Genomic DNA, 21,571 nt, shown 5'->3' with positions numbered 1-21,571 from the left:
CGGCCACAGAGGTGGCCTGAGGTTGTCCATGCCTGTATGAAAGATGCAGGAGAAGGACTGGTAAACATCGCTCCGAAAAAACAGCTTTGGAGTGGGATAAGTGTGTGGTCCATCTTCTCAGCACAGTTGTCTATAATAAAGGTTGAGTTTTAGGGTATCAAGGCTTTGTTCTGACAGCAACTTGAGTCACTCCTGTAGGAATATTTGGAAGGTGTCCAGTCTCGCAGGTCTAATATACCTATTGAAAAAGTATTCATGATGAATGGTATTAGTCTAGGAGAGCTGCCATGGGGGAAGAAAAGAAACAAAAAGAAAAGGAATAATGGGGAAGACTAGTGGCAATAACTGTACATAGCTTGGATTCTTTAAAAGGTCAAGACTTAAAGTTACAGCCCCAGTGGGAAGCAAGAGTGTTAAACATGTGTTTCCACTGTGCCTGTATCAGCAGAGGGCTTTTTTTGGTTAAGCCTCCAGCAATTCTATTTAAAGAGTTTATAAAGTAGACAGTCTGCCACAGACTGAGCCCTTTGCAGTGGGCGGGAGGGGCGGAGTGGGGGGATCAGAGCTCTGTAGAGGCTGACAGAGCACCCAGGCGGCTAGATTAACGATAATTAACCCGTCCTTGTCCCCTATACATTCACATGTGTTGCTACGGTACCAGCAACTTTTCAAATTTCAAAAAAGCCATGTAGATTGACAGCAAAAGAGTTTTGTTGCTTCTAGCCAAAGGCCTTAGCAACAGATACGTGAAACAAAATAAAGTGCTTAAAACACTTCTTTAAAAAAATAAAATTGAAAATAAGCCACTGAAGTATACAGTTTCACGTTTGCTCTCAATTTAAATGCTGCTAAGGAAAAGGATGAGGTGAGCCTCATATTCCTATATAGTCTGTTTCTAAATTACAGAAAAATCCATGACTGCACCAGGGTGCTTGTTACTTGTTTGATTTGCACTTTAGCAAAGCAAAGACGAATGCAGAACAGAAAAGCACAAGGATTCTCTTCAACAAATGCAAATTTTCATCACTTGTTCTAAAATACCAGAGCAATGACTTAATGTTAGAAAAAAATCCTGGCCACCCCAACAAGCTACCCCTGCTGAAATGCCCTCTTCTGCACAGCTATCGAAGGTGCCGGTCCCTCTGTGATTTCAAAATGGTGGAGCGCTAAGGTGCAAACCCAGAATCTGCAGAACTCCCACAGTCTGACACTGGCAAAGGGCCCAGTTCACTCATTCCCCACATCCCAGTTCTCACAGGAGAGACAGAAAAGTTTCTGCCTGACCTGATGAGACAGCAGACTGATCGTTGGTTACATACCAGACCTGATTGTATCAGCGCCCCCTGCTGGTGCTTCTCTGACAGGGAACAGTCGGTGTAGAGATATTTATTTGCTTGCTTGCTTGCTTGCTTGCTTAAAATATTTATACCCCACCCTATATGCAAAAGCGACTCAGGGAGGCTTACAAAAATCAGAAACAGATAATCTAACAGGTTAACAATAATTAAATAAATGGTTAGAGATACTTGATACAACATTCCCAAAAAAAGAAGGCTTGAATGCTTTGTGACTAGGAGCTCTCATTAAGTGCTTTTGAAGCAAAGAGAAGCCCACTCTCCTCTCCTCTGCGTGGCTATGAGATGATGGACCAGTTGGCACTCTGCACTTGGCCACCCTGAGAATAAGTCACCACAGGTTGGTCGCTGGCTCATTAACCCATGTTACTTCAGAGAGATGATAGGGTACCCCTGGCTTCCCATGGCCTGTTTTCCTCTTGGTCTCCTTCAGCCTCCTGACCGTGCCTAGCACATAGCCCATGTTCCTTTGTGGCAAAACTCTTCAGCAGCCTTTCTGCAGTTGGTCCACTAGACTTCCTCTGCCTTCCTAGCTGATTCCTTCTCTCTCCATATCAGATACCAAATGGGGTTAGTTTTCTGATCCCTTCTGAATGCAGTAATTCATCAACAACCACAACGACAAATTGCAAGTGTGCAAGAGCACCAGACCACCTGTCTTCTCTTTAGCCAAGTAGAGGAACAATGCCCTTGGCGATTCCATCCCCCCCCCCATGCTTCCTTTGCTAACAAGCTGTTTCACCTGCTCCCCAAGTAAGCACACCAACCGCCAAAGAAGCTTCTCCCGAAGCTGCTGGCTGCTTGCAGTTCCTCCACACACGTCATGTTGGCCCCTTCTTCCACTGGTCTGGTTTTTTTTTTAATCAAGTTTTATTATTTTCTCTATAGATACAAAACTAAAACAATTATTCAGGACATCGGACATACTGGGCCGACATCTCACTCTTTTTTTACATTCATCAACCATATTCAATTCTACGCATAGTCCCATTTCTCTAACCAATGATAGAAAATATTCCAAGTTTGATAGAAGTATGTATCTTCCTTCTCCTTCAAAGACAAAGCCAATCTGTCCATCTCCGTGCAATCCAAAATCTTTTTTAAAATCAATTCTTCAGTAGGTGGCTCTTCGCTTCTCCAGTGTTGGGCAATATCCACTGGTCTCTTTTGTTGGCTATCAGGCATATGTGCAAGTTACAGAGCAATGGCAGACATATGCAAATTTTAAGGAAGCGCAAACATTTATTAAAAATGTTTTAATAAATAAATAAATAAATAAATAAATAAAGGAGGAGGTGAACAGTAAATATACACAAATGCCATGGCAGGAAGTAAAGCTAAGGAGAGAAATATGCGTATTTCATAGTGGTGGACTTTCACACCTGCCCACTTGCCCAACACCAAAAAATAGCAAATGCATGGGGGGAACTCTCTGGTGTGTTTTCTTCTAGATTTTTAGGAACATTGGGTGGAGGGCACTGACACCGAGGGAGAATGGCAGCAATACTGGGGAGAGTGTGAAAAGTGGCAGAAGTTTTCGTGCCTCTTCCCAGGCAGCCCACTAGTCATTCCCAATAACCCACGATGAAGGTGCCCTGCCTGTCAGGACAAGCCAATCTGAGAAGAATTCACCCTAAACAACCCAAGGTGCTTACAAGCCATGGGTTCTCATGGTGTCCTGTTCATAAACTACCCTGTGGCAACCGCATCACCACAGGTTACTGTGTCAGACACACCAGGTCACTTTCTGCAGACAAAGAGGCAGAATTTGGAGCGCCAATGTTGTCCTTTGGTCAAATCCAGTTTCGGAGAAGCTCTCTGGGGCTGCAACCCAGCAATGGGCAGCAGGCAAGGAGGGCAGGCCAAAAAGCACTTTTTAGGTTGATGCTCTGACTGCTGTAACTACACCTTGGCAGGTGAATTTCAATCTTTTAAAATGGGGAGGGGAACTGCCCAAAAGCTGGCAAAGAACCAACTGATCAGTGCGTGGGGGAAAGGGAGCAGGGCTGGGAGAAGAGGGCATGGCCACCTGGGGAATGAAGTCCTGAAGTTCTGCACCTCTGTTGTAGTGCCTATCGCAGAATGCAGTAAGGAGGAACCCTGCCTGGCTTGTGATCGAATGCCACACCTTTGCACCTGCCCCTCCCCAAGAAAACTGGGGCTTTTGATCACATCGAGGACCACGCTCTATTAGAACAATACGTGTGGAACAGGTTGAGTACTTTGAAGGTAATCTTTATGTAAGCCGCACTGAATTTAGTGCACCCATTTGTCTGCCTTCATCAGTATTATCCTAGTGCTGATCGGAAAATGTTTTTGAATGTGCAGAAAATCTGGGAAGAAATTAAATACATTTGCTTTTTTCCTTTGAACTTGTAAAGTCTTAAAAAAATTAATAAAGCAGCTTGAAGTGAAATTGTCAGGGGAGGGGAGATCTGTGATCACACAGAAACTCCTTGGAAAGAGAACTGTTGGATGCTTTTTATCTTCCAGGCAGCTGTACTGATCCAAAGCCAGGAAACCTTTCATCTTCTTTTCCTCTTTTCAATGAGTGTTGATTGTGCTGCTGAAAGTACATATCTTTATAAAGCCAGAGCCTTAGGTATGATTGTTACAAATGTTAACTACATCTATCACTATCACTATAACAGTCATTATGAACTGGCAAATCATTATGTGTTAGGCGGATTGCAGAACTGGGCCTAAGTGGAATGTCAAATCCAAACAGATTTATCTAGTTGTTAACTAGGAGACATTTCAATGTTAGAAGGGCAACAGAGCTGGTGATGGTTCAAAGGCTGGAACTGAGCAATTCATTAAAGGGCCAGTCCCAAACGATAAGGCAAAAACTGATCTGAGAACAGGGAAATTGGTCAAGGCAAGCAAAATGAAGGCAAACTTGAGCTCTGTTTTGAGCAGAGGAGGAAACATTCATGCTTGACCTTACCCATTTTTCTCTTTGTACCTTTGCCCACCCTCTGGCCTCTTACCCATGATAGGGAAACACCTGCTACTTCGAGTAGGAAAAAAGTATAGACAGAACGCACCAGGAATGTTTCCAGACTGCCATTTTTCTAGCAGCATGAGAGGGCACTGTGCACTTTCTTCTTGCTTAATGAATATTTGGCACTGAGAAAAAGTTGAAAGGAGACATGAAAAAACATGGGTTACAAGTAGAAGGTATTACTGTCCAGGCCTTCGGACACTTCTGCAGGTAAAGCAGGGCAATGGCATAATAAAAGTCCCAGGAGGGGAATTAGCTCCCATCTGATCAGCACATTTAACAGCCTGATCTGCACCTGTAGATACTCCAAAGCTCATTGACAGAAGTGGGTTTTGGCATACCCAGTTCTGAGTACTGGGCTGAGTGAAAAAGTGAAACATGTGATCTTGGGATTATAGCCTGGTCACTTTATGCTTTCACACTCCTTCTTCCTCCAAAATGGAAGCGTGCTTCAAATGAGGCCTTTTACACTTGGAAGACAAAGTAGTGGAGACAGAAGTCTATTTGATCTGCTGGAGTTGGCTCATGGGCGATGAGGAAAGCTGGAGAGAAAAAGTCATGTTTGACATGGCTGTGAAATGTGCAGGGACCCATCAGCCTGTACTCAACCCGGTTCCCTCCAGATGAGTTGGCCTTTCCCTGCCATGGTGCCCATCAGCTCGGACAGCATGGCCATTCTGGACAACTTTTTGATACAGCCTCAGGTTTGCCAATGAACACTCCCGTATCTCACTGTCTCTCTGGGGACTTGCTGTCTGTGATCCAGAAATAGATATTGAAGCTTGCAGCCCCTCTGTTCATTATTCCACACTGTTGCTCCTGCATCCATCATCACTACTACTGTGTTTAAGCACCTAAAACAGCCTTCCCCAATCTGATGCCGAGCGGGTGCTTTGGCTTACAAATTCCATCACCCCTAGTAGCCAGGCTGGTAATACAGAGGGTACCAAATTACCTGCCCCTGACCTAGGCTCAGAGGTACTTAAGGACTATCCCTGAAACTTGTCCTGCTTGAAAATTCCCTACCAGCAGCTGTTTGGCTACTGTGTGAAAATAACGCTGGGCTGGACAAAAGTTGGCCTGATCTGGCATGGTTCTTCTGCTGTTCTTATCGCACACTTCAAGGTAGAGAAGCAGTGACAGTGACAAGAGTGCCATGCATTCTCAGCTGCTCTTCCCGCATTCTGTCACTGGTGCCTTTGCCTAGCCTCCTGGGACCATTGTACACAGGGCATGATATGGGTAAAGGGACCAGTGGAAGAAGGGGGCAGAAGAAATCACAGGTGCATGAATCCTGCAGCCTCACAACCCGGGAAAGCCAACATTTCTGGGGGGCAGCCCCACAGCAAGGAAGGAATGCATGTTGGTGAAAATGGGAGCCACAGTTCAGAAAGTTTAGAAAGGGCATTCACAGTTGTGGCAAAGCTTCAAAATAAGTCTCCAACTATATGCTGCAAATTGGGTTTTGACAAGTATAGAATAATAACTTCTTTGTCCTAGAGTTTTATGGATTTTGTTGAATCCATTCCATGTGTGTGTGTGTCAGGCATCTTTCACTCCACTGTCCTTTCACTGATGGAATCAGAATGTTTGCACAAGAATTTTGTCTGTTTGCAACTACACATTTGTACTAACATGTAGTTGTGCTAATGGGCATTAGCACTGAAGCACATTTGCAGATGGACAATACCATGCAAACTCCTTCTCTTCCCTAGTAAAAAGCTGGACTGCAAGTGAGCAGAATCCATGCAACTTGGAAAAACCGATTCCACTGCAGCATCCCAGTCATATTCATGAAAATCTGAACTCATCTGAATCCATTGGAAATTTCTCCAACATCCCTGCTTTGTATATAACCCTTAAAAAGGACTCTCGTGCTTGCCCCCTTAATTAAACACAGTAATGAGAATGGTTTTTACTGAAACGAAATGAGGAAACAAGACGAGGCATTTGGCGGCGTGTTCCTTTCTTGCAAGTGTGTCTTAGCTCGTGTGTGTCTGTGTACATGTTGTACTTGGGCTCTCTCACGTACAGGGAGGAGAATTAGTGGGACCCTTTCATAAAATACTGGCAACAGAACATCACTGATACAACTGTGGTTTCCTGCATCCACTGCAGCTTGTTAATGAATAAGCCCCTTGAGGGAAGGGTGGGGAGAAAAACCAGTATTTCTCTCCCTCGTATTCTAAGAACAGTCTGAATACTCCATCAGATGCAGCACTGTTTCCCAACATGGTGCCCCCAGTCTTTTTTGGGCTGCAATTCACAGCATCCCTCACCATTGGCCTGCTGGCTGGGGCTGATGGAGCTATGTAACATCCAGGCTGGGAAAGGCTGGAATAGAGTATACGAGCCTCAAGTGAACTGAATCTTGTTTGTTTACCAGCCTCAACATCAGTGGTGTTGAGCCTTATTCAGCCTGAGGACTGAATCTCATTTTGGAGAAGCTTTCAGGGGATGCATTCCAGTCGGCAGGGCCAAAAATTATGAGACAACCAGCAGATTGCGGTTTAAAGCCTTGATTGTTGGTAACAAAGCCACAGAAGGGACATTTCAACCTTTCAGAATGGGGAGAAAAAATGGCATAAAAGCTAGGAAACCACCCAACAATCAGGGGAGGGGGTATGATTTTCTGAGGAATGCAAACAGGGAAAATTAGGAACCTGGAGGTTAGATTTGGTCTGCAGGCTGGAAGTTCTGTTCTAGCTGAGCTAGTGATGGTCACTCCAAAGTGCTTCTTGCACCAGTGACAGTCATTCCAGCAAGTGCCCAAACAGCACTTTGGAGTGACCATCACTAGCTAAGCTTGTCCCACATTTTTTCTGGATATCATTATCATTTTTTGTGATCTCCAAAGTGACAGCCCCTCCAAAGTGCCCAAGAAGCTTACTACCTTTTTATTTGCACCCAATTTTTTTTGGAAATAGTTTCCTCCTTTTTTAAAAAAAAAGTTTTGTGGTTTTTTGCACATATGCACCAAAATGAAAAGCTTTGCCTGGGAAGTGTCTTCTGTTAAAGTGTAGGAGGCACCATCTAGCAGCACTGATGAAACAAGCAGGCTTATTTATTTTTTTGCTGTGTGCTCTTTTGACAGCTGTCAAAAGGTAAACTTTCAAGGGAAAGCAAAGCTGCAAGTGATCTGTGTTCATGGAAAGGGATGGCCATTCCCCTAGGTGAGATCCCCCAGGTTTTTGCTTTCAGGGGTTTTTGGGGTGCTGGTGGTTTGGCTTGGCTGGATGTAATGCTTCTCAGCGTCTGAGCACTTCCCCACCCTTTTCCATGCTTAAAGGTGCTTGTTAGATGAAAATGCTCAGGTTTCCTCTCTCTCTCTCTCTCTCTCTCTCACACACAGAGAGAGAGAGAGAGAGAGAGAGAGAGAGAGAGAGAGAGAGGGAGGGAGGGAGGGAGGGAGAGGGAGAGGGAGAGGGAGAGAGAATCAGGATATATATGCCTATGTCCCTGTTTCCACCCCTCAAAAAGCCTGGGTAGGTAGCAAGCCAGTGACAGCCATCCTAATATCTTTCTGGGGCACTTTGTCACTCGTGGCAAGCAATTGTGATCTCTGCAAAAATGGGGCACCTGTGGAAAGCACAAAAGAGCTCGTGTTTGGCAAGGGGAGAAGAGGAAAGATAGGCCGCAGCAAATCGGATTGCCTGGTTGGATGCACCATGGGTGTTCCATGAACAGCTCACCCCGCCTAACTTATTTCCTGGGTGACATGCAAACTCTCCTTTCATAGACATGGTCCCTTTTCCAATGCCAGTCACTAGAGCTGTGTATACTACATTGTTATGGTCAGGGAAAAAGAAGGGTCTGCAGTCACAGGAAACAATAATGTAACCGTTGCCCTATTATTGCCTTCAGTCTCTAGCGCCAGTCAACTGGGGCGTCAGTTAATCCACCTGCTTTTGGAACAAAACAAAATCCTCTCATGCTAATCCATCACCCATCAGCTGACATCCTGCTTCTTTTTCCAGTTGTTTGGCAAAACATCCAACTGCTCTCTCAGAAGCCCTGCTCTTGTTCACATCTCTTTAAGTAAGGCTGGAGAATGCTACAGGTAGACTGCATTTCAGCAAAAGGCCAGGAAAAGGCTTAGCCCATCAAAGGTACTGTAAACGTCTCTTGAAATGTTGGATGAATATAAACAGGGCAGAAGTAGGCTTCCTGCTCGTCTGCTTGCGTTAATTGATATGACAAGGCTGAATGAAACAATAAAATTGGTCCCAGGGCACATGATAGGAAGACCTCATGGGTCAAGCCCAACTTAACACTGACCTGCTGGCAACCTGGAGCATCACACTTCAGAAATACTGCAGCAAAAGAATTCTAGCAACATCATTCACAGATTATGCTGTAGTCACATCAGAAAGCATTTTCTGCCTGGTTCTTTGGGATGGAGGTTTAACATTCTGAGAAGTGCTGACAGTCTCAAACTACTTGAATGTGTATGAACTGCTAAGAACAGTAGAAATTACAGAGTGTCGCCCCACCGAAAAAGTCTCATGTTCACATTATATTTTTAAATTATGTAAGGTTACTGAAACATTTTCCTGAATGTAAAACAAAATGAAGAAACCTACAGCATCACGGAGAAGTCAATATTATTGTAAGTTGCCTTGAGACTAGTAGGCAGTATATAAATGAAAGCATAAACAAACAAACAAACAAACATCCCTATCAGGAAGCACTGAAATACCCCTACAAGAACTACCCAATTTGTCCCCGATTAAGAAAACTTTCTTTTTCCCAAGCAAACGTTCTGCATAAGACTGGCAAAGGTCAAATGGTAGGACTAGTGGTAAAGAGAGGGTAGGAAATAACAGCTGGTGAAGCAGGCCGTGAAGAGGCAGCCTCCTTGAGAAGGAAGGGGAGCTGCTGAGAGCGCATTGCCCAGGAACCCTCGACAACCGGGAGGCAGCACTGGCTTGGGAGGAGCTTCCAAGACGATGATGTTTAGAGCTGTGGGAATTCTGCGGGAAGACTCCTCCATTAAAAGGTAGCTTTGGCTGAGGGATGTGTTGAATTCAGCAGAGACTGGTTTTGGCCTTGCACGGCAATGCACCAAAATGTCTAATCTAGGTGGCGAGTTCAGAAGATGTTGTCAGCCAAGTCGTTACTTGAATTGCGAGCCAAACTAGATGCAACTCAGCATGAGTAGAATCAATACACTTAGTACTCTGAGTTGCACCTGCAGAGGCTCCAATCAGGATCTGGGATTCTGCATCCAGGGAGACTTTTCCTTAAACCCTTTCCCTTCACGCTGTAGTCTCAGTAAGCCCAGCCCCACTGGGATCACAGCACAAAGGGTTTGGGGAAAAGAAAACCCTCCACATGAGCCTGGATTCTGATCTTCCCCACCCGACTGGCACAGATGCAAGGTAAACTTCAGAAACTAGGCATGTGAGTTGCAGTCATGCAATTTACATCACATCCAGTCTGGCCCTCAGTAGAAGCAGGACAACAAGGGAAATAGCAGCTGTAATTTGTGAGTCTTTTAAACCACATAAACATAACCTGTAGCTACCAGAACCTCTTTTGTTTAATTTGCAGCCCTGACAAAAGAGAGAGTAATGAAAACAAAACCACCTCTAGCTATGAAATGCTCTTCTTTTTCCTTCTGCTTATAGGAGGATCAAATGTTTGGATTTTCCTCATTGTCCCAGCTGGTGATTCATCAGTTTCCTGCATGTGCTGGGTAAGATGTGGTTAGCCCAGTCTGAAGTGCAGCAGCTAAAATAACCCCTGTGCGCAATTGTTGACCTTTGATGGGCTCTGCTGAAACAGAGGTGATTGTTTGGAAGCCACACACAGCTCTTTATGGGTCTTTTAAGAAAGAATGAATTTGGCTTATAGTAGTGATTGCTGCATTGTCATTTTAAATCTATACCCATGATGGAGACATGCAGTCATATGACATTGCAGAGGGAGATGCTGGGAATTGATAGACTAGATGGCAAATACAACCAAGCATACAGCTGTGGGTGATGCTTAGGGGGGAACTGACAGCATGTTTCTTTCAAAGCTTAGAGGGGCTGTATATCAATGGAAGAGCATCAGGTTGGCACGGGAAGGTTGGAGGTTCACTCCCAAGCATTTCCAGGAGAGGGCTGGGACAGATGCCTGCATGGGGAGCCACAGCTGGCAATACTGGGAATATCCTCATTTCCACACTCAATTAACTTGCCAGAGGCTTCTGCTTCTCAATTCTTTGCAGAATTAAACTTGACTCCTTTATGTGCGGGTTATGTGGCCCCTTGAGCAAGTTCTTAAGTCTGAGGAGGAATTGAGTCACATCCCACCATGCAAAAATGATGTATTGTTACAAAATTAGTCTGGCTATCCCAGCTAACATTAGAAAGTAAACCACTCCGGACACTGGTTCTCATGTGCAGTCCAGATTTATTTCCTCCATCATAACAATCATTGCAGTTTGATTATTGTGTGTTTCAGTAGTAATATTGCCACCTAGTGCACAAAATGGATAACATGTAATAAGGATGGAGGGAATTCCATACAAAATACTTTGCTTGCATGTAGATTCTCATATGGTGGCACTGGCAATAAAAAGTAGACTCATTCTGTGCGTTCCCACATAACACTAAACCATGCCACATGGTAACTGCACAGCGTGGTGTCTCACCTTGTGCCCTGGGTTCAGACAGGCGTGTGGTTTCCATGCATCTCCATCTCCCCTTCCAGTGGTAGCCAGAAAACCATCAGCCCCCATGGCTCAGAAGCAGGCCCTGTTTGCACCCCTCTTGCCTGTGTTGCCTGCCTCGTCCTTACTGGTCCAGATGCTCACCTGGACATGGCCTCAGCCAGCTGCCTTGTTTTGATTTCGTTTTTCTGCTGCTGAGCAAAGCAACTGCCTCCTCACTGGCAGCAGGATTGCTGCCCTGCTCTGGGCCAACATGTAAGCACGCCCAGCTCTCCCCCTCCCTCTCTGCACATGTGTCACACCACTCCCTGTGCAGAACTTGCACGTGCTGCCAGGGCTGCCTTCTGCCTGGCGCATCAGTGCCAGCACTCATGCCAAGGACTGTGTTGGGAAAGAAGGAGGTTGCGTTGTGTTTGACACATGTTTCAAGGCCAGGGTGACATGGACCCTTTGGAGAGGGAAGATGAGCCCTGGGAAATGGAAGAGATGGACAAGCTTTTCTCAGGGCTGCTGTCTCCATGTGTTCAGGCAGACCCTGAGAATAGTCAGAGCCTGCAAGTATCAGGTGACAGGAGCTAGGTGAGCCTGGTACAATCCTTGACCCCATGACATGGTGCTGAGGGAGAAGGACTAGGCAGCTGGAGGGGCTACTTATAGTTAGGAGGGTCACCTGGTTCCAGTAAGTCCACTGCTTGCTGAGTTCTGCCTTGACACCAAATTCTTCCCTGCTTCTCTAGAGTGAAGGCGGCGTTGCACCTGGTGGGGACCCCAGAATACACCTACTTAGCTGTGAGGACGCTCTGTCACCAGGAAGGGTCTACCTGGACGGATGCAGAAAGGACCCACCCGAGGACCAGCAAGAGGATGCAGCAAGGACCCACCTGAAGACCAGGAAGAGCCACAGCTAGAAGCTCTAGGATCTATTCATTTCTTCATGAAGGCCTGGTTTTTAACACTATGACATCCTCTAAAAAGTTGCTAAGAAAACTCTAATGTACCATGTGGCTCACAACTCTACATATTTGACATGATCTCTGTGGCATTTAACCTTGCTATTAAAGATAGGCATCGTGTGCATTTTTAATCTTTAAATAGTGACTCTGTGGGTTACCTGACATTAAAAGAAACAATGTGAAGGCAGGAAATAGAGGGTGCAGCAGAAGGAGAACTGAAGGTTTTCCTGTGCCAGCCAAACCATTCATTTCTTGGTTATCTCAACAGTGCTTCCTGCAACGAGTCAATGGTACATTCATGGAGAGTTTAAAGGCCAGATTCAGTCAGCTAGAGCTATGATTCAGAAGCCTTTCCCAGATTACCAACAGCAATACTCAACAGCACCATACTTAGGGTCTCAGAAGGAGACATCTACAGGCCAAAATGTAACACTGCAATAAGCTTTGCATGATAACAATGAATACCAAGACACGTTGCTGTCATTTAGAATAAGGAGTTTTAATCAGGTGAAATGCTGATCTCCTATGTCCAAAGCAGTGAAAATCTAGCTACCCCTGCAACTTTATTTATTTATTTACTTACTTACTTACTATTTTCCAATTTATATCCTGCCTTTTTCCTACAAAGGGCTCAAGGCAGCTTACATCATTCTCCTCCTCCATCCCTGATAGGAGTCACAGGGCAAGCATGTTTCTTGTGCTAGTTTGGTGGGCCTCTTTCACAGAGTTTTTAAAAAGCACCTTGCTGTTTGCCCCTTCTGGTAGCTACCAGTTACACCTGCTTTGAAGGCATTCCACACACAGACCTGGTGCACACAACAGCCCAGTCAACAATCCACTTCTTTAGGAGTGAAGACCACACTGTATCTCTTGTCTGTATGGAAGGCTTCAACTGGGCTGCCCATTGTTGCAGTAGGAAAACGTTCCAGACAGCAGGATCCACTCGGAGCTACCTAAGGTAGTACTTTCTGAGTGCCATCAATACTATCAATTTCCCTTCAGGCGACCACAGAAGTTTGGAAAAAAATTAATCCTTCTGACTGCCCATTTCAACCCCCCCCCCTTTTAAATCAGTTCACTCATTTTAAAGTTTTCTCTTTTGAAGGCAAATGTGACTCTGTTAAGACTTTTACAAATTAATCTTCACTGTGATTTCAAAAATCAAAAAATCAAAACTGAAATAAAATTGAACGTTAGTTACATTACATGGAATCTGAAGAAATTAATAACAAGGAATACATATATACAAGGGGTCTTCACAAAGTTTCCGCACTTTTATAGTATTTTCACTGGAAATGGTGAGGGTGGGAGGAGTAGTCATTGGTCGAGTCTGAGGGTGTCATGCGACTCGTCTGTCTGGCAAGCTGGCTGCCCTTGCAGCATAGTATAAGAGTTGTCATGCCGTGGTGAAGATGACTGTGAAATTTATAAATTGCGCCAAGAAAAAGTGTGGAAGCTTTTTGAAGACCCCTCATACTATATTGTTGTTATGTGCCTCAAGTCATGACTGAAAGCACAACGGCCCCACTCAGCTCTTCAAAGATCGAGGCTGCGACTTTCTTTATAGATTCAGTGCTTCTCATATCTGTCTTTCCTCTTCTGCCTTTGACTTTCGCTAGCATGATAGTCTTCTCCAGGAAGTCTTACCCCTATGCATCTTATATATAGCAAAAATACACTACTGTTCTTAGGAATAGTTATGCATGGATTTCAACAGAGGCAGTTCAGATATCCATGTATTTATCAATTTGTAAATTATGCTGGAACACCATCTGTTAAAAGCTTCACCTCAGCACATTGTGTTAATACAAGTGGCCTTTATCCTTCGACCAATGTAATATTAGACTTCAGTTGTCAAAGGACATAATGAATCCATTTATGGTGACTTTGCATTAAGTTCCAAGAGACTGGTACACAATTCATAAAATATTCGTATCTATAAATAAATATTCATTACAAAATTTATCCAAATTATTACCTTTTCCCGACATAGTAGCCATTAGGGCAGTGGTGGCGAACCTATGGAACGCATGCCGCAGCGGGCACACAGAGCCCTCTCTGTCAGCATGCGAGCCAAGTCACCCCAGCATCATCCCAGCAGCCGAGCATCAGATAACAGTGCAAATAGGGACCATGCGCATACTCGGAAAGGAGTAGCGGCGCCAGGTGATGACATCATGAACTGTGACTCATTAGCCACAACTTGTCTGAGCTTTCACAGGGCCAGACACTGCACTGTCAAGGATATATATATATATTCTTGGACTGGCTATGAGTTTTAATATATTAGTTTTTATTAGGGTTAGGATTTTAGCTTTGAGTTTTCTTATGAAAAATTGAAATTTAATATCTAAGATTTAGCAAAGAGATGTTCTAATTAAGAGACTGAAATTCTTTTAATGTTGTACTGACCCCCTGCCATATTTGAATCTGCAGCATCATATTTAGTTGCTTGTATCATTGAACGGTCTGTTATTGTGTTTTTCTTTTAAGACAAAAGATGTTAATGTATAAGTTGTTTTTCCTAAACTAAAACCTCAGTATTCAGGTTTTGTTGCAGTGTTGGTACTTCGCAATAAATAAGTAGGTTTTGGGTTGCAGTGTGGGCACTTGGTCTCTAAAAGGTTTGCCATCACTGCATTAGGGCATTGTTAAAGCATGTGAGTAAGAAAAGTTTAAGTTGCATTGCACCTCCAACAATTGGCTGATTCAGTTAAACCCATAATTATAAATGCGTTGTGCCATCTGATATACTCAAAACATCTATTTCTGCTGGATGAAATTAAGAACTGTTGCCTTTCTAAAATGTATGCCAATGACGCATACAGGTGCACTGCTGTCCTAGAACAAAGCTCAGCGAAAGGATGGACCAAAGTCCTGTGCCCGCTCCTCAAAGTTCTGCTTTGAATTTGTTCAGGAATGTACCTAATAAGTACAACTGTTGATCAGATCAGTGTGTTTTAAATGGCAGCCAGCCAGAACTACAACCAGATTGTGTTTATCAAAAACAGTATCAATATATCCCCAGACATTATAACTCCCTTGCAGTTTGTAAGTATTAAAGCCTGGACTGAAAGCATCTCACTGCACCTTCCCAACCTGGTAGGCTCCAGGTATTTTGGACTGCAGCTCCTAGCACTCTTGACTATTGGACATGCTCCCTGGGGCTAATGGGCATTGAAGCCCTGAGGCAACACCTCTTAGGATGTGACAAGACATTGTTATAGTCACATTCTGGTGATATTTTTCACTAGAAACTAGGATGGCTCAAGAAGGTATAAATGATGGGTGCCTATGACTCATCTCTAGGAGCATCCCTTATTTTAAAGCAAAAATTGGCCTTTTTAGGTCACAGTGGCAGCTTTGGGGACTAATTTAGCAGCAAACTGCTGTTATGTCACCACCAGCAGAATTCAACAGTAAGCAGTGGCCATGTGGTACTGGGTGGTGGTTCCACGAGCTTAAAACGGATCCCTAAAGCTGACTCCCTCTGCCCTAGAGGGTGGCATGCAAGCAAATAAACTTTCATGAATTGAACTGCTGTTATGGGATGAGGCTGGTCAGAAGGGTGCCTGAGTGTTATCTGCAACTCTAATTCCAGATTCTCAAGATTTCTCTAGGTAGAACTATCTCAGCATGACTGCCCTGACACAGGGACAAGGACATCTGGTTCAGCTTTCTTCCCCCAGCTGGACAAAAGAGGACTGAGAAAGGCATGTGGCAGGAACCTAGTCTGTGTTAAATCTGAGTCTGGAAAGGAGGCAAAAAGCTGCCTTTGCTCTCAAAAGGAACCTTGTTGTACACTGGAGCCTGATGGAGAACTGGAACATGTTGAGTACCCTTCATTTTACACTCAGCTTGTATGCATGTTCATCACAGACACACCTCTCCAATGATTTCCTTCTAAGAACACTTGACTATTGTGTTCTAAGCACTGGCTAAGCACTGAGCCTCCTGAAACATCTTATCATTCAGAAATGGGACATGCATGTATAACGCTGGGGGCCAGTTCATATGATCAAGCAAGCCAGCATGGCTTGATTTAATCAGCAGCATGTGCTGGCTGCTGCTTATCTAATTACCTGTAGCTGTGGCTTGTTTTGTCATTCAGACTGGCTTGTTTCCTCATTCAGACCAAAGCAGCATGGCTTGCTGGGGTGGGAGGATATGCCATGGGCTGTCACTCAGGGTTGGATGATATGACAAGCAGGGCTGTGTGAGGAATCTTTTTTTTTAGGAGTGGGAATCCATCAGATTGCCTCAGTTTCTCCTGTTCCCGGTTCCCAGTGAGTGTTCATGCGGTGCTCACTAGGAATTGAGCCCCACTCAATCACTGCCCAAGCGGCATCCCTCTTTCACATTTGTGATTTGCACCCTTTGTCTGTGCTGTGCCTGATGTAAAAGAAGGTTGCCAGTTGTGCAACCAGGTTCTGCAAGCATTCATGGACGGTCTCTCAGCTTAGCTTGCTTTCTCAGGCAGGGCTGAATATTACAGCAAGTCCACAAACGGAAGAGGAATGGATTCCACAGTGCTTCATCACAACACTAATGAAAAGCTGCTCCTGTGTGGGCAATTTGGTAAATGGCAGAAAGCAAGTGCCAGCACTTACTGCACTGGGCTTATTTAAGCTATGAAACAGGCCAGTGCCTATGGATGGTAGGGAATCCTTTTTGTAAGACAGGGACGGGAAACGTCTGACCAAACCTGGCCTACCAAACTTCCTCAATGGGCCTCAGCCCCTTCTGGTGATGCAACTGCTGGGCCTTGGGGTGAAACACGAAGCCCAGGGGCCTCCCAATTAACCACGCTGAGAGTGACATGTGATTAGTGCACCAATATAAAGGTATTTTGCCTGAGTGGCTCATACGTTCTGGAAAAAAGGAGAAATTAGTCAAGTGCAGCACCCTCTGTTCTGGCTTGAGCTGTCAGTGATCACAAGATAAGTGCACTCAGTGGAAAGGGCTCAGAGAAAACTTCGATTTGTTTGGCGAGAAGAATCTAGGGGGTGCAGTACACCAACTCTGAGACATGGTGGCAGCAGTGACTGAATCCTAGGTAGCAGGAAAATAATTGTGAGGAAGAGCAGAGCAGAGCAGAGCAGAGCAGAGAGAGAGAGAGAGAGAGAGAGAGAGAGAGAGAGAGAGAGAGAGAGAGGCCAGAAGCCACCAAGCACATTCAGTCTTCAAGCTCAGAACTCAGTCCAGACATGGAAAAACTAGAAAGAAGAGATTAATCTTTATGTGGCCATTCCAATGGCAGATACTCAGGGGTCTGTAAAATGAAACTGTTTCTATATTTGTTTGGAGGAATGGTTACAGAAATAAGTGAGATACCATGTGCAAATGTTCCCCAAGCACAGCTTAGTCTGACTGCAATAGCAGGTTCTGTTGACATCCACTGCGATCCTATCACGAATAGAAAGACACAGCTTTTTCAAAGGAACCAAACAATAAGAGAAGCCACTAATTTAAAGATGTTAGCAGCCAGCTGCAATTCTGGAGTTAAGATTTCTCAATTATATGAGATAGTGTAGACACTGCCGCATGACATCCTGGTTGAGAAATTGTTGAGCTCCAGTCTAGATGCACATGGTAGACATGTCAGGAGCGGAGCCGTCTGAAGCCAGGGGTCAGACTAGATGGCCCAGGAGACCCCTTCTGACTCACTCTGTTTCTATGTTACTACATCGATGCACTGTCCAATGGATTAGGGCATGGTTGACAGACCACAAGCAGAGGGTGACTGTCAGTGGGAAATCATCCAGATGGCAGCCACTGACGAGCAGAGTCCCCAAGGGCTCAGTTCTGGAACTGATGCTGTTCAACTTTTATATCAATGACCTGGAGGAGGGGATAACCAGTCTGCTGACTAAGTTTGCAGATGATACCAAGTGGGGACAATGGCAGCAATTTAGGAGTAAGTGATCCAGATCCAAAAGGATTGGGTCAGGCTATGGAAGTGGGCAGGGGATAACAGGATGGCATTTAATGTGGGTAAATGTGATGTTCTGCACTTGGGACATGGGAATAGGTGTCACAGGTACAGGATGGGGACAAGTGGCTGGAGAGCAGCACTTGTGAAGGGGATCTCAGGGTGCTCGTCAAAAGCAGGCTGAACACAAGCCAGCAGTGTGATGCAGTGGTTAAGAAGGCAAACACCATCCTTGGATGTATAGCCAGAAGTGTGGCTTCCAGATCTAGGGAGGTGTTGATACAGCTCTACGTGACTCTGGTGCACTCACAATTGGACTACTAGATCCAGTTCTGAGCTCTACATTATAGGAGAGAAATAGCTAGGTTAGGATTGGTTCAGTGCAGTGTCACAGGAATGGTAGCCCGGCTGGGAGGGATGACATATGAGGAGCGATTGAGGGAACTGGGTCTTTTTAGCCTGGAGACTCCAAGGCGATCTTTTAGCAACCTATAGCTATGTGAGGGGATGTCATGTGGAGGAGGGCCGTGAGCTGTTCTTCCCTGCAGTGAATGGCAGGATGTGTTCCAGTGGGGCAAAACTCAAGGAACCAGGCTTCAGGTTGGATGTCAGGAAGGACTTCTAGATGGTTAGGTTAGGGCTTGCAAGGGAGGTGGTGGAGGTGCAGTCAGTGAGTGTGTTCAAGGAAAGATTGGACAACCACATGTTGGGGATTACATGAGCAGAGGCGGCTGGAGCCAGGGATCAGACCAGATGGCCTGGGAGGCCCCTTCTGACTCACTTTGTTTCAGTGTTTCTAAAAGCTTGAGATGTGCAGGGCAACTGAGTTGTCCAAAGTCACAGTCTTCAAAGAACAAGACAGTCGAACCTACTCCTATAGAAGAGAATAGAGGGAGAAACCAGACAGAAGGACAACACTGAACATCACAGAGTGTTGCAAGTACTGTGGGGAGGAAACATGCAAGATAGAAAAGTTGCCCGGCTTATAGGAAGAAATGCCATAGCTGGGACAAACTTAACTACTATGCATTCACTATCAAAACAAAACAAAAGCCAAAAACTAGAATGTGTGCAGTAAATGTGGAGAGTGGCAGTGAAGGTGAAGAAAGTAGGTGAAGAAAGTAGGCCAAGTAGTAAACATACTGTAGGAAAAATCAAGGGGACCCCATAAACTACCTGCTACCTGGGGAATAAAGTGTTACCCCTTCAATTAGATGGTGATGCCAGTTGCAATATTGCTGCCAACTACCTAGTGAACCCCAATATTCCCTTGGAAGATACCAATCAGATTTTAAAAGCATATCATCACAGAATATCAAAAGCAGTGGGAAAACAAACTCAAAATTTCTACTCCAACGACAAAAAAGAAACAGGCTGGCATTCAGTTGTAGATGACAGGAGAGCAGTTCCAGAGCAGTTTGTCTTAAGGGAGTTCAGGCTATGAAACTGATAAGGGACAGATTTCCAAAACAGATTGACAGTAGGTGATGGAACAATGGAAAAGTTGGATGAAACTAGAGTCAAAGAAGAATTAGCAGGGAATTCCAGGATGTGGTTGAGGGAGATGGAAACTAGACAGAGTTTACAAACTAGAGATTGATACAAGCATGAAACCAGTCAGATCATCTAAGAGGAAAGTCCCAGTAGCTTTATTGGAGCCTCTATGAGAATATTTATGAGTCTACTTTGGCAGGAAATTATTCAACCAGTACAGAAAAATTCAGACTTGATGAGCAGAATCGAGACTCATATCCCTTAAACACCAAGAAGAAATTATTTTACATTGCCTGCTATAGTAGATGGATTAAAAGACCTGTCAAAGGCATGATTCATCTCTATCTGATGTCAAAAAGAAGTATTCTGGCATATTGAGCTCAGTGATGAATCCAGTTATTTGACAGTTTTTGTCATACTCTTTGGGGGATACACTGACAACGAATGCAAATGGGACTCAGTCCTGTCCTTGAAGTATTTCAGAACAGCATGACTTAAGCCTGGCTGAGAGTGGGGCACGTCTGAAAGGAATTTGGGCAGTAGCTGATTGTTGAGAGGCAACAAGGATGTATAGCAAGCAAAGGAAGACCATAGCTTTTCTGAAGAAAGGGAGTATCACATTGAATAGGAACAAATTCAGACTGGGGAGCAGGGCGGTATCACAGAAGCAATGCATTTAGTGACCTCAAGGAATTCCAAGGTAGATCCAGAAAAGGAGCTTTTGGAGATATGCCAAGAACCCCAAGTTGACAAGGGTTCAGGGGGTGACCAACTATTTAACTATGGTTTGTTGATCATTCTCAGAACTCTCTTGATTCTGATGTAGCTGGCACACTGAAAGAAACTGTGAGTGCACAGAGCAAAATGAAGATGCTTTCCAAAAGGATATCATTGCAACAGACCCTATCTTAAGAACATCAGTAAAGCCATGCTTAAACCTAATCCTGTGCTCCATTCACAGAGGCAAACCAGTTCGGAGGATTGCTCAAGCAGGATGAGTGCTAGACTCTCCCTGCCCAAGCTCCTGAGCAAATAATGTATGCAGGCATCCTGTTTCTGATAATGGAAGCAGCACATAGCCAGCAGGGCTAGTAGCCATTAACAACCTTCCTCTCCATGAATAGCCTTTTAAAGCCATCCTAGCTGGTGGTTACCACTTCTTCCTGTAGCAGTGAATTCCACAGTTTATCTATACATTGTGTGAAGAAGTACTTTCTGTTACCTGTCCTAAACCTCCCACCAATCAGCTTTCATGGGATGACTCCAGGATCCACTATTACGGGAGAAGGAGAAAAAATGTCTCCCTCTCTTCTTTCTCCACACCATCCATCATTTTAAGCACATCTATCATGTCTCCCCTTACTCACCTTTCTTCTAAGACAAACAATCCCAATTGCTGTAGCTGTTCCTCATAGGGGAGTTGCTGCAACCCCAAGTTCATTTTAGTTGTCCTTCTCTGCATTTTTTCCAAATCAATAATGTCTCTTTTCAAGTAAGGCGAACAGAATTGCATACAACATTTTTAGTGCGGTTGCATCAAAGATTTCTAGAAGGGGAATTTAATCTTGGAAGCTTCATTTCAACTCCTTTCCTACTCATGTTTAACATGGAATTTGCTTTTTTCACAGCAGCTGTGCATTAGATCGACATTTTCACTGAGTTGTCCACCACTACTCCAAGATCGCTCTCTTGCTCATTCACTGCTAGGTCAGATCTCATAAGTCTATACTTGAAGCTGGGATTTATTGCTCCAGTGTGCTTTACTTTTCACTTGCTTACATTAAATTGATTTTACCATTTTGATGCCCATCCTCCCAGCTTGGACAGATTCCTTTGGAGCTCTTCACAATCCCTTTTGGTTTTAGCCACCTTATATAGTATGGTGACTATGGTTTACAACACCAAAGAACCATTAATGCATAAGTAACAGGCCTAGGAACTACCATGTTAGAGGGTGGACAACCACTTACATTTGCAACCAGAGTATTATGAGAAAAGGAAAGGGGTTAGTTCCAAATTGAGAAAGAGCTACTCTCAATAATTTTTGGAATGGGAAAATGACATCAGTATACATATGGATGACAGTGGATCTCTAGAATGCACCTAAACTTCTGGAAATACATTGGAAAACCTGATTCAATGCACCAATATACACATCAACTATTGCCCTGG

Source organism: Varanus komodoensis, unplaced genomic scaffold (assembly GCF_004798865.1).
Source record: "Varanus komodoensis strain SLA01 unplaced genomic scaffold, ASM479886v1 scaffold1, whole genome shotgun sequence".
Classification (NCBI taxonomy): Eukaryota; Metazoa; Chordata; class Lepidosauria; order Squamata; family Varanidae; genus Varanus; species Varanus komodoensis.
The sequence above is the reverse complement of the archived record's forward strand: the minus strand, read 5'-3'. Positions refer to the sequence as shown.